Source organism: Quercus lobata, chromosome 9 (genome assembly GCF_001633185.2).
Source record: "Quercus lobata isolate SW786 chromosome 9, ValleyOak3.0 Primary Assembly, whole genome shotgun sequence".
NCBI classification, from domain to species: domain Eukaryota; kingdom Viridiplantae; phylum Streptophyta; class Magnoliopsida; order Fagales; family Fagaceae; genus Quercus; species Quercus lobata.
The window spans coordinates 10,807,867-10,820,094 of NC_044912.1; the positions used below are offsets into that span (position 1 = coordinate 10,807,867).

Sequence of the window (12,228 nt, forward strand, 5' to 3'; positions counted from 1 at the left end):
TCAGCCGCTGTTCTAATTAAGTTACTACATTTTGCTAACTCCACTTTTGCATTTCAGAAGCAGTATATAATTGATCCCACTATTGTCACACCACCCAATCAAATGGAATGGGCAATGCATTAACTAGGGGAACTGAGGAGAAATCGCAGGACCAAGTTGAAGAAGGATCACCAAAAATGTGGGATAACACGTGAACAAGTATTGGGTAGCCAACCGCCAACAGTTATCATAGCGCAATGGACAGAGATGGTTGACTATTGGTTCAATGACAAAACAGAGGTACTGCTACTTTCTTTGTTGATCTCATCTTCGTGGTAATTTAGTCAAGAGATGTTTTCTTTTTTTATTTTTGACGGTAATGTGGTTGCAGACATTAAGTAACAAAAACAAGGACAGTTGAGGTAAACAGGAGGAAATAGCAAGGTCTGGGGCCAAAAGTTTTGCACAAATTTCTGATGAAATGGTAAGAAATAAATTTAGAATTCATGAACGCCTACATGATGTTTTTAATATTTTGTTTTTAACCTCATTTCATATGTTTTATGAATAAGGATAAGTTAGTTAAATTATAGGTATTTTTGTAAGTAAAAAATGCAATAAATAACTTTATGCATTCTCTTAATATATAGAGATGACTTTCTTAAACGTGCTCTTAATATATAAATATTAAGCAGCCACTTAAGGAGAGTAATTATCCTAACATGATCCTAGCCTAATTATGCATGTTTATAAATATTCAAAATAACCCAAGCATGATTAAATGGCAATCACACAAGCTTGCTATTCATTATAGCGACTAGAAGCATAAAAACAATGAAAGAAAAAGGGATTTATAGAATAGGATTTAAAACTAAGGGGAAGCTTTGGAATTGATGAAGGATTATTTATTTGGTAATTTTCTGAATTGATTTGGGAAAGAATTTGGGTGTTAATTTTATGGAATAGGAATAACAAATTTTCTCTTACATACCATGTGCTTTGGGTCCAAATTTTGTTCATCTTATTTTGAGTTTTTGTTCTTTTTTTTCTTTTTAGTTTTGAGGTACAAATTATGCACACTTGGTCAGTATGTAGTTCACGAACACCATTTTGCTTGTTCTTAATACAAATGGAAAGTTTGTGTAATGTACTTTCTAAATGTACCAACTTTGGGTCATTTTGTGCTATGATAAAAAGAAAAAAAATGTTCCTTAGCAATTGAGAAGTGGGGTGATTCAAATGGGAAGTTTTCAATGTTTATTTTTTGTCATCCTTGGTGCACATACTTTCCAGCAATTTGGTGAGCATCGAACATAACTTTTTGTTGCAAATCATAGAGAAACATGCCTAGTTTACTAAGTCCCAACATTTTAGATCACCCATGGGTTATTTGTGACAAATTTGTGTGCAAAGTGGGCATCTCAATCTTATCTTGAGCCAATTTCTATGGGTTTTGCATGATCCTTTCCATTTATATAAACTTACATTTTGGATACTTGGATCTCTGTTTAACTCAAATAAAGTGTCATAAAAAATAGGCTTATGATGCCTATTTTCTAACTCCCCATGTCATTTTTTAGAAGCCTAATCATATGTATCTCTGTGGATTCTCTTTGTTTGTGTGGAATTTTTGTGGTCCAAACCTATCAAATCGAAGCTAGACATATAAGATATTTCCAAAAATACCTCATTTGCATTAAAACAGTGCCAGTATAAGCAACATAAAGAAGTTAGGGAAGAGGGAGGAAAATTATTTGCTACCTTTCAAAAGTGAGATAAAAAATAAATAAATTACTTAAAAAACCTAATAAGACCTCAAATTATTTATGTAAGACGAACGGTTGGATTATTAAAAATATTAACATTAACACATTTTCTCCTTCATTGTTTAAATGTTACTAATTTTCTATGCTTTATAGAAAAAGCATATATATCCTTAATTAATTGAAATATATACTTTTTTGCCATGCTATTCATGTCATGAACCCCACCATCTATATATAGTATAAATCAACTTGTAGATTAGACATATTAATATACATGCAATGATAATGCAACTTGCAATATAAGGCTGAGATCTAATTAAGGAAATTTTGTTTTTCCCTCTGTCTGAATTGAAGTTTTGCATATTTTTATTTTTAATTTCTTCATTTAACAAGCCCACATGTATTTGGAAGCTAGCTAAATCCTCTCATTTATTGCCAGTGGACCTGAAGCAATTGCTTTAACAGTCAAAACCTACCAAGGAGGTGCTCTCCAAAATTATTTACTACTCTCTCAGCTTTATCATTATTTGACTAACTTTGCTATGTTATGACTATTTCATTGTGGGTTTGTGTTAATTATGGCATAACAACATGAACCCCTTAGTGTTTATTGTATGAATTTTGTTCATCATGTAGGTGAAAGCTAAAGGGGTGGCAGTCAAGCACGCAGATGTGTACCAACAAGTATACCGCACCAAAAATGGGGTTGTTATTACTACCCATGCACAAGACAACATGGTAAGCACAATTTGGTCGAATTGAATTTTAGTGTAATTTATGTTTGTATTGATTATGGTGTGTAATGTGTTGTTTGGTTCTTGTGGGAGAATAGGATAGGATGGCAGCACTTTTGAATGAACAGGGCATATGACTACAAGGAGAGATTGGTAGTGGAATCCTCTAGTCCAAAGACGATGCGTATGCTTAGGTGATGCATCGTCCAGAGTGCCCAGGACGTGTATGTGGGGTAGGTTTTGGAATCACCCTATCAGGAAGAAGTGCCACAAACCTTTCACAATTTACCTCGACTCCATCGTCGTCAAGTAGAACGACCTAAAGGATGTCAGAGTTGGAGATGAGTCATGAAGAGCTTAGGGAGCAACTAGCTTAGTCTAGGGAGGAATAAGCGAAGCATAGGGAGGAACTAGCTCAATCTGAGGCAAGATACCAAGCACAAATGGCCGAAGTAATGATGTCAATGAGAGACATGTTTAACTAACTTAGCCCACTTATGTGTGATTCAAATCCTTCTCAGGTAGCAAACAAATGTTATTTAGCAAAACACTACTTTTTGCAATGCATTGTTGTGTGATATTAATACGATACCTTTAATATATTTTAGGGGGGCAATGCTTGATGGGAATGAAATTGTGAATCCTGAGGTAAAACAAAATTTCTCTAAAAACAGTAGCCACCATATATACATGCTATGATGGATAAACTATGAACCTCAGTAGTTAGTATAGTAGGAAAGAAAACTTTTTGCTGGTGACTATGTTATAAAATCTCATATTGCAAATTTATTATTGTAATATACGTTGATTCAAGACACATTTCAAAGCCCTATGATATAGTGACTACTCTAGAGTATCGCATTCTTATTTGCCACCTGAAACTAAAAAACATAGTTTCTTGGCATATGCACATCTCCACGACTAGACACATGCAAAATACGTAATGTAAAGGAAAAAAAACAATAGCTCTCATTATCAATCTCAATAATGTATTGCTGAACTTGATTGAATTGGAAGTTTTGACTAGATTTTTTTCTTCTCTCTAAGTTTTAACTCTGATAAATTGATTAAGTATGTTACTACACTACTCTTGTTAAATTATTAACGAATAGTTGAACTACAACTAGTCTTCCTCTCATGTTACTAAGTTGATGAAAACAACATAACTGATATGGCAAAGATTGATCCTTGCTTATATTTTCTTTGTATTGTTTTTTTTTAATCCAAATGAGCTCTCCCTATTTCTAATTATCTAGGTACGTAATCTCGCACCTATCATATATAATCTATATTACTTTTCCCTTTCATTTTGGCATTTGAAAAGCCAAATCACTCCATAATTAGGAAAAAATAATGGGAAATTATGTCTCTTCCCCTTATAACATTATTCTGCAAAATTGCTCCATGATCATGCCTTTTGAAACAAATGTGCATCTAAGCATTGCCGAATTATAATTTTGAATTCATGTTTGGAGTATTATGTATTGAAAGAAAAAAATTTGGTAACTTTTACTTGACAAAGAATAATTTGTTTAGTTTTTCCATGAAGTGGACAAGAAAGCTTTTTTGTTCACTGAAATATGCTAAGAAGTATGTCAAAATGGAAGCAAATGAAACTGAGGAAACTCCTGAGGCCTCACAACCTGGTGGACATTCTAAGCATATTGTAAAGTTTTTTGAGAATAGACATGAACAAACGTTTGTATATATATTTTTGTTAGCACAAGGTTAGTGATGTTGCTGCTTGTTGGTTGTGGCTGTTTGAGGGCAGTTTAGAATATAAAAAAAAAAATCCTTCTTATATATTTTTTATGATGTACAAAATCTTGTATATATCTTTTGGCAATTTCGTGTTGGGAACTTGTTTATGGAACTTGTGATGTTGGGATGTAAAAAAATCCTAAGTTGTGATAGCAGGAAAAAAAACGAAAAAAAATCTATAGCCGCATGTTTCTATAATTTTTTCTGATGTAGCTAAAAGCAGGGTCTATAGCCGCATTTTTTTACAAATGTAGCTAAAGGTTTGGCCTATAACCGCGGATTTAAACGCAGTTGAAAGTAGGTCTATAGCCGTGTTTTTCAAAAATGCTGCGTTTGTAAAAAAAGTGGCTATAGACCCCGCTTTCAGATAAATTGGAAGAAACTATAGCCGCGTTTTTAAAACGTGGCTATAGGTCCGAAGCCTATAACCACGGTTATAAACATAGCTCAAAGCTGGTTTGTAGCCGCGTTTTTCAAAAACACAGCTATAGGTCTCAGCTTATAGCTGCGGTTAAAAAACACAGCTATAGGTCTGACCTTTAGCTACGGTTATAAAAAGGAGGCTATAGACCCGAAAGGGGCTATTGTTGCGTAGTATAGGTCTAGTTTGTAAATGCAGCTATATCCTATAGTTGCCTTTTTTGGGTCTATAGTCGTGTTTTTGAAACGCGGCTATAGACCCCATTTTTTGTAGTGATCACCATATCGTTTGTCTCTTTTTCTTCTACTATTGGTTATTGCAATATGGTGTGTGTACGTTTTGACCAAGTATTTTATAACTAATTGGTTGATTAACTTGACTTAAAATTTGTAACTTGGCAGGAGTATAAATTTGTCCTAACATAGAATATTGAGATACTACTAAAAAAAAAAACACAAAAAATATATATAGGTTGATTTCTTTTTTCGCACACCATAGGTTGAAATTCTCTCAAAAAAAGGGTTCACTTTTTTAGCGTCCCAGAAACTTGAGAAAAATTGTAAACTACAAGCTATCCTTTATTCTAGACAAGGTGCACAAGAAATATCAAATTGTTCACTGGCTCAAAGATGCTCCATTGGTACGGTAAAATTTTCAATAGTCCAGTGCAATGAATAACTCGATACTACTTTTCAAGTGGATAGTTATTGGTGCATATGATCCTAATAATTGTGGCTAAGGTCTATGTAAGATATATATGCCAAAAAAGAAAAGAAAAAAAAGACTCATCATCCAGAGGTTGGTGAAGCGCATGCGCATATATATATATACACACACTATGGAAAGCAACATTTGAATTAGGGTCTTTTTCTTTTGTTTGGAAAATTAATGTGTGAGTAAGCTCGGGCGTATTAGGCTGTAATTAATTTATTGGAAAGGCAATGTGACAAATTTGATTTGGCTCTCTAGCTAGTTAGTGGAACTGAACATGTCACAAAACCTATCCAATTAAATGTGCACAATGCATTAGCCCAATCAAAGAAGAGAATATATCAATCATTCTTATTTAAGTTTATCCCAGAAATTATAGTCCCAAAGTGGTGTATTGCACCATGAAATTTATCATGTTGGACCTTCTCATTCTTTTTGTTTCTATTATTGGTTTGAAACATATTATCCAAGAGTTTTGTAGTTTAATTGGTACTAGTATGTAACCCCGTGCTACCGCACGGGACTGGTTAATTGTAATGATGCTATTGGCCAATTTTGTTTTGTTTTTGTTTTTTTGGGATTATCACACGGATGATAGAATTAAATAAAACAATAACAAATATATATTGCATATTATTATCTAACAAATATATATTGCATATTATTATCTAAGTAATGCTATTGGTCTTTTTTTTTTTTTTTTTTGGTTTATCATACATAGGATAGCATTAGATAAAACAATGAATAAAAAAAGAGAATATTGCATTTTATTATTTAAGTGATGCTACAGTGAAGAAAAAAGAGAATATTGCATTTTATTATTTAAAATATATAAAGGGACATTAATGGAACTTTCTTCAAAAGTTTTTAATAAAATTGGACATGAATAGCATATTGGAATCAGAAGTGTGTTGCAATTCACAGTTTTTAGTGGAGATGTCATCAGATAGCACTTTTCCCCTATAGACATGTCTAATATGCTGTCCTTGAGTTTATTTTGAGTACGTTTCAAGCCGAAGTCAATATTGTTTGTCTCTTTTAACACTTCAAATTGCCATTGATCAGTTTCACAAAATTAAAATTTACAGAACATTTTACCTTCTTGTTTTTTCAACATCCGAAGGTTAAATGTTTATATTAAAATCCAAAAGTTCACCCAACTAAAAATCAAATATACATATCTTTCAGCTATTGTTAATAGCTCTACAATCTATTTATGCACCAAAAGCAATGACTAACTTGAAAGAAGAGAAGATTATCAAAAAAAACTTGAAAGAAGAGAAAGATTACATGTTAGCATAAACTATCACTTCCAAAAGCATCATTAATCAAAGATTAAAATGAAACTATAATTCAAAATAATTCCAGCAGTTGCCTATGTCCCAAATTGTAAGCTTCAATCTTCTCCCACCAATTGTGAGCAACTTAATCTCAAAATCCACACCTGAAAATGATTAAAACAATAATGAAAGTTCATAATACAATCTAAAGAATGAAAATAGTGATCCCTACAAAAATAGAAATAAAAGGACATGAAAGCTCTTGGTGCACCTAATAATACAGAGACTAAGGAAGCTCTTGGCCACCCTGATTAGGTCTTGGTTTTTCTCAAACCAAGATAATATTGACTATTTAACTCAAATGTTCGGATAGCACACAATGCAGAATTGTGACTGACGAAGTTTTTAAAAAAAATACAATTACATGAACTCCAAAAAATGAACTTAGCTCAGCAACGCAAGCAATACCTTACCAACATAGTCTACACTAGTGATAAGCAAGAATCCAATGTGATATTTGAGTCCTATAGAGGAGATGCAAATCTATAATAGGATGAGATAAAGTGGGAATCGAGACTAAATATTACATATCACATGTCTAATGAAATTTCACAAAACACATGTAATAATAACTAAAAAATGGTCTTCCAAGTGGGATAACCTAATGAAAGGTTGAAAATACTTTGTATAGTTGCAAGATAACTCCTAAACACCTGACGTTTTAATTGAAGGCAGATTTGGCATGTCTCTTTTGTTTATAATCTCTACAACAGTTCAAAATTTTAGTATTTTGCTTACCTTGACAGGAATGTAGCAACTTTAGAGAAGCATATATCATGACAAATTCCTACTCCAAAATGACCAACATCTGCATTGAACTCTTGCTTATCAGTGCCAACCAATTTTGAAGAAATTGCTCTTCAACCAATAAATCTAAAAGATAGATTTGTGTTAACTTTCAATATAATTATTTTCAAATTTTGTTATACCACAAATTCTCACAATTGGTCTCAAATGAACCTCTGATGATGGCACCTAGTGGCACCTTACAAAACCACATCCACTTTATCTAAGTAGGCATAGAAGGAACAGAGCCAATCCTCTTAGAAGTATGGATAATACACATTTATGGTGAATAATTTCTATACAATCTTATCACAACAAATGGTAGTTATTTAAGGTTTGAGTCTAAATCATATACACCTATGTTTGGCAACCCAAATTTTAAAAAATCTGGGATAACTACATAAATAAATAACATATTGGAATTTTGTTTGTGTTTGTGTAGTAAAGGGAAAACAAAACCCATAGAGTATAATAAGAAGAAATATTAAGCTAGTATCAACTATCAATTTTTGAATAAAGAAACTCTATGCTTCAAGTGCATCACAAAAAAAAAAAAAAATCACAAGTGGCATTTAAATTAGGGAAATCTTACTTATATACTTCCATTCAGGCAATCAACAGTTCAATCAGTATGAAATGTAACGAACTTAGAGTCATTATTCACTTCTCCAAAAACACAGTCCTTATTTACAAATCAAAGCAAATGAAAAAAATCAGCAATGAAAGAAGAATTTAAGCTACCATTATGTGATGTTGTTGACAGTCTCAGACAGCCTTCAAAACTTTAGTTTTGTTGCCTTATTAACCCAAAGACACACAAAACAAAAACCTGTGACAAACACATGGAATGGAAATGAAATTTTCTCAGAAAGCAAGAAAGCATAGGATACCTTACGTTAAGTTTTGTGAATGTTATACCTTATGTTTTGTTTAAGTGAGGGTCAGATCTGATATCATTCATAAGCAAATAGATATCTAACTATCATAAAAATAATAAAAAATAAAAAAATCACATGAAATTAATACAAACTTGCATAGTTATTAATGAAAGATTGTGTGCACCATTCCTACGCTTGAAGCCTGTCAATGAGACAGCGAAATTAGGACAAGAAAAAAAAGAGTAAGAAGTGAACATCAAATTTAATATTTAGTATTAAATTTTAGATTCAGCGTAGAAATTCTCACCAACAAAACCCATCAACAGAATTTCTCAACCAACCAAATAAATAAATAGAGCAATACAAATTCTGTTAGTTTCAATAGAAAACAGGCTAATTTTCCGGAACCAAATATTATATCCTAAAAAATCATTGCCTTTGAAGGATCTTGGAATCTGGTTGCTATCAAAATTAATCAATCTGTAAGTCCACGAAAGAATACCAAGAATCTCTTTGATGCAAATTCAACCTTTTTCCTCCTGCCACAACAAAGGAAACTTGAGAACTATAAAACAAAACCTAGAAAAGTATTTGAACTCTATGATTGATAACCAATTAGATGGCAGATTATGCAGAGAACAATCAGCAAGGAATTGTTACCTTAGCTTTCTTCTACATAGAATCAACAAACTTCTCCTCATAACTGGCTCTTCTCTTATAAGCCACAACACATTAAAAGAATGAGACATGAGATATTTCCAAATAAACCAAAATAAAATCAGTTTGTTAGAGAGTGGTCACTCTTCTATGGCCACTGATGGGAATATATAGAGGGTTATATATTGAAAGGAATCTATATTAGGTTTTGACTATACAAAATCTAAACCAATTTCTTAAATCAAAACCAACCAACCAAAATAGCAAAACCTAAATCCTATTAAACGCACAAAATTAACATAAACGATTTTACTTGTAGCAGTTCCAGCGATCTGATATTGGGTTGGTTGTGAATATCAAAACCTAATCACAATTAATAAACAAACTTAAATTGAAGATAAAAACTCACCGGTAGTGGTTCCAGCCTCTCTTTATCTTAACAAATTATTAAATTTCAGAAAAGCAACTAAATAAAAGTGCAGAATAAAAGAAAGGTCTTACTCTTTGGTGATCCTTCTTTCTGTAGTAGTACGTGCCTCCCCTCTCTTTATGCCTCCATAATCCTCTTCTTTTATAGTGAAGAACCCTAATTTCTTGTCTGCCATTGACAGCGAGAGAAAGAGCTATCAAGGATTTTAGAAAGAACCCACCTCATCTCTGTAGAGAAAGGAATTGACAGATATAAATCCAAAATGCTTGAAATCAAAAAATCCAAATAACCAGAAAATATTAAATAAGAATAGTCACAACTGAAAAGCATTCATCATTGATCCTGAGAGATGCCTTTCAAATTTCATAGCATTCATTGAAAAAAAGGGAATGGGTTATGAAATTGAACAAAAAATGAATGACCCATTATCAAAATCATCCACAAGATAATGAAAATCACTCTTGGATCATCCGCAAACTCCATCTACTCACAAAATAAATAAATAAATAATTACTTATGAATTATGATGCGGACAATGAAATTGGCATTTTTCAATTCACGATTAACTCCTATCAACTCCCTCTCTTCTATGAAGATGATATGTCATAAATCAAAAGAGAATCATAATAACAAAAAAAAAAGCTAGTGAACTTAGCCCAAAACAACCCTTCTGTTTACTAAAACTCCAAATTTGATGTTCATAACTTTTCCTTCATTTTCACTCAGGAACCAAACAAAGGCTATGAAATTGAACAAAAGCCGAATATCCCAGCATCAAAATCAACAATAAGAAAATGTATAAAAAAAAAAGCGCTCTCAGACCATACACAAAAACCCATCTACACACTAAAATAAATGAATAAATTCACAACATTTAGATAACCAAAAAAATCTAAAGAGCATCCAAATTTGATTTTCACATCTTTCCCCTTCATTTCCACAGGAACCAAACAACTTCTAAGAAACCCAACGACCCAGAATCGAAATCATCAAGAAGAAAACGAAAAAAAGAAAAAAAGAAAAAGCGATGGATTAGTAAAATACCAACTGTAACCAAACGCGGAGGTACCGTAAGTCGTTTTTGTAACGGCGATCGGAATCGAAGGTCTGCGCGCACTTCTGCAAAAACCGTGGCAGCTTCTCGTTCAGTACTTGCGAAGGCAGCGAATCCTTCATCTTTCTGATCCCTCTGTATATACAAAATGCCAAACAATCTTACTTTTTAAAACCATTAAAAGAGCTACCCACAAAGAAAGAGAGAGGCATATTGGAGCCATGCGAGAAGAGGGTCGTTGCCAGAGTAGGATTTGATGTCTGAGATCAAGGAGGTGAAGAGATCGGTGTTGTTGTCGTTGTTGGCTTTGGCAGAAAGGGAGGTGAACCTGTAAAACAGGTGTGTGTGATATATAAAGAAGAGCAAAAGGTTTTATTTAGCCAAAACAAAAAAAAAAAAGAGCACAACATTTAAATGTAGAACACAGATTTCTAGAAGGGGAGGTGAAATTGGACTCCAATTTCAGATTGAACACCAGGAGTTCCAACGCCTTTGGGTGAGGTCTTGTACTTGGCGCGTTTAATGACATGCCCACTAACCATCGATCAAAGTAAAATTCACTGCTGAGCTAAAATCCAAAACCCCCGAAAAGAAAATTGTGAAAGCACGATTGGGAAAAAGGGTTTTTTGCGTTGTGTACGGACGAATAAGAAGAAGGGAATCAAAAATACAAAAAAATAGAGAAATTTTTTGCTTTTAAATGGGTTTGCTTGGAATGATATGTGTGTGCGTTGCTGGCTTTGGTTTTGGGCTTTGAGAGAGAGAGCCAATGATGAAGGTGGAAGTTTTTTGTGTGACAAAATGAGAAACTAATGAAACAGAAGATAAACATGCGAAAACAAAAAAACTTATATAATTAAAGAATAAAAATTATTCACAAAAAGGAAGGAAAGCAGATGCAGATGAAAGAAAAGAGTAATCGAACCTTAGGAAGAATTCGTTTTGCTGCTCAGGAACATTAAAATTGTGAAGAAAAGTACAATTGGAATAGATGCAGAACCACCAGGACCATTAAAACTGTGAAGAAAAGTACAAAATGCAGAACCTCTTCTATATAAGATAGAGAAATACCAAGAAGCATGCATCATTGATACCGAGATATTCTTTTGAAATTCCATAACATTCATTGAAGAAGAGGGGAGCTGTATATTGAAGGAGAGTAAGGATTTTGGGTTTTGAGAAGGGGAGGTGAACCTAAAAATACGCGGGTGTGAAGAGCAGAATGTTTTATTCACCCAAAAAAAAAAAGCACAGCGTTAATTGACTGAAATTGGTGTGTACACGTGGCAATCTAAATTGGAGTTGCAATCTGGACACGTGGCACAAAATTAGAGTTCTAATTTAGAATTCAATTTCACACTCTCTCTGCTTCACCTATTATTTTATATATAGATTATTGACAGTTTAAGTCTTCATCTCCCATAATAACTATCAAGTATCGAATTAAAAAAGAGAAGAAAGAAACTTAATATCGTAAGACCAATAATTTAAAAAACTTATTGCTTTAATAATTTAAGAAAAATTTAGAAGTTATCTACTTCTTTTAGTTTAATTTTTTTTATAAGAAGGTAGCAAATTTCATTAAGAAGAAGATAAAAACAATACATCTTGAATCAATGTAGACTCAATCCTATACGAATTTTCTTCTATTCAAGTTACATAACTAGTTTATAAATTGATTTCAACGGTTTGGAGTAGTTAAGGAAATAGG

General features: G+C 32.8%; 2 long non-coding RNA genes across 4 annotated transcripts; both read right to left on the reverse strand.

Annotated features, from left to right (window-relative positions):
* Positions 1 to 6,646: 6,646 nt before the first annotated feature.
* Positions 6,647 to 8,624, reverse strand: LOC115959482. Its single transcript, XR_004084887.1, has 3 exons — positions 8,240 to 8,624; positions 7,451 to 7,520; positions 6,647 to 6,816 (listed from the first exon to the last, which is right to left on the reverse strand). It is a non-coding gene; the product is annotated as an uncharacterized LOC115959482 (long non-coding RNA).
* A 4-nt stretch (positions 8,625 to 8,628) lies between these two features.
* On the reverse strand, positions 8,629 to 11,623 carry LOC115959481. 3 transcript variants are annotated; one of them, XR_004084886.1, is made up of 4 exons: positions 11,443 to 11,623; positions 10,508 to 10,652; positions 9,037 to 9,690; positions 8,629 to 8,915 (listed from the first exon to the last, which is right to left on the reverse strand). It is a non-coding gene; the product is annotated as an uncharacterized LOC115959481 (long non-coding RNA). The 3 variants fall into 3 exon arrangements; XR_004084885.1 differs by having other exon boundaries at positions 10,508 to 10,845; positions 11,443 to 11,494; XR_004084884.1 differs by lacking the exon at positions 11,443 to 11,623 and having other exon boundaries at positions 10,508 to 10,850.
* Between the last annotated feature and the right edge of the window lie 605 nt (positions 11,624 to 12,228).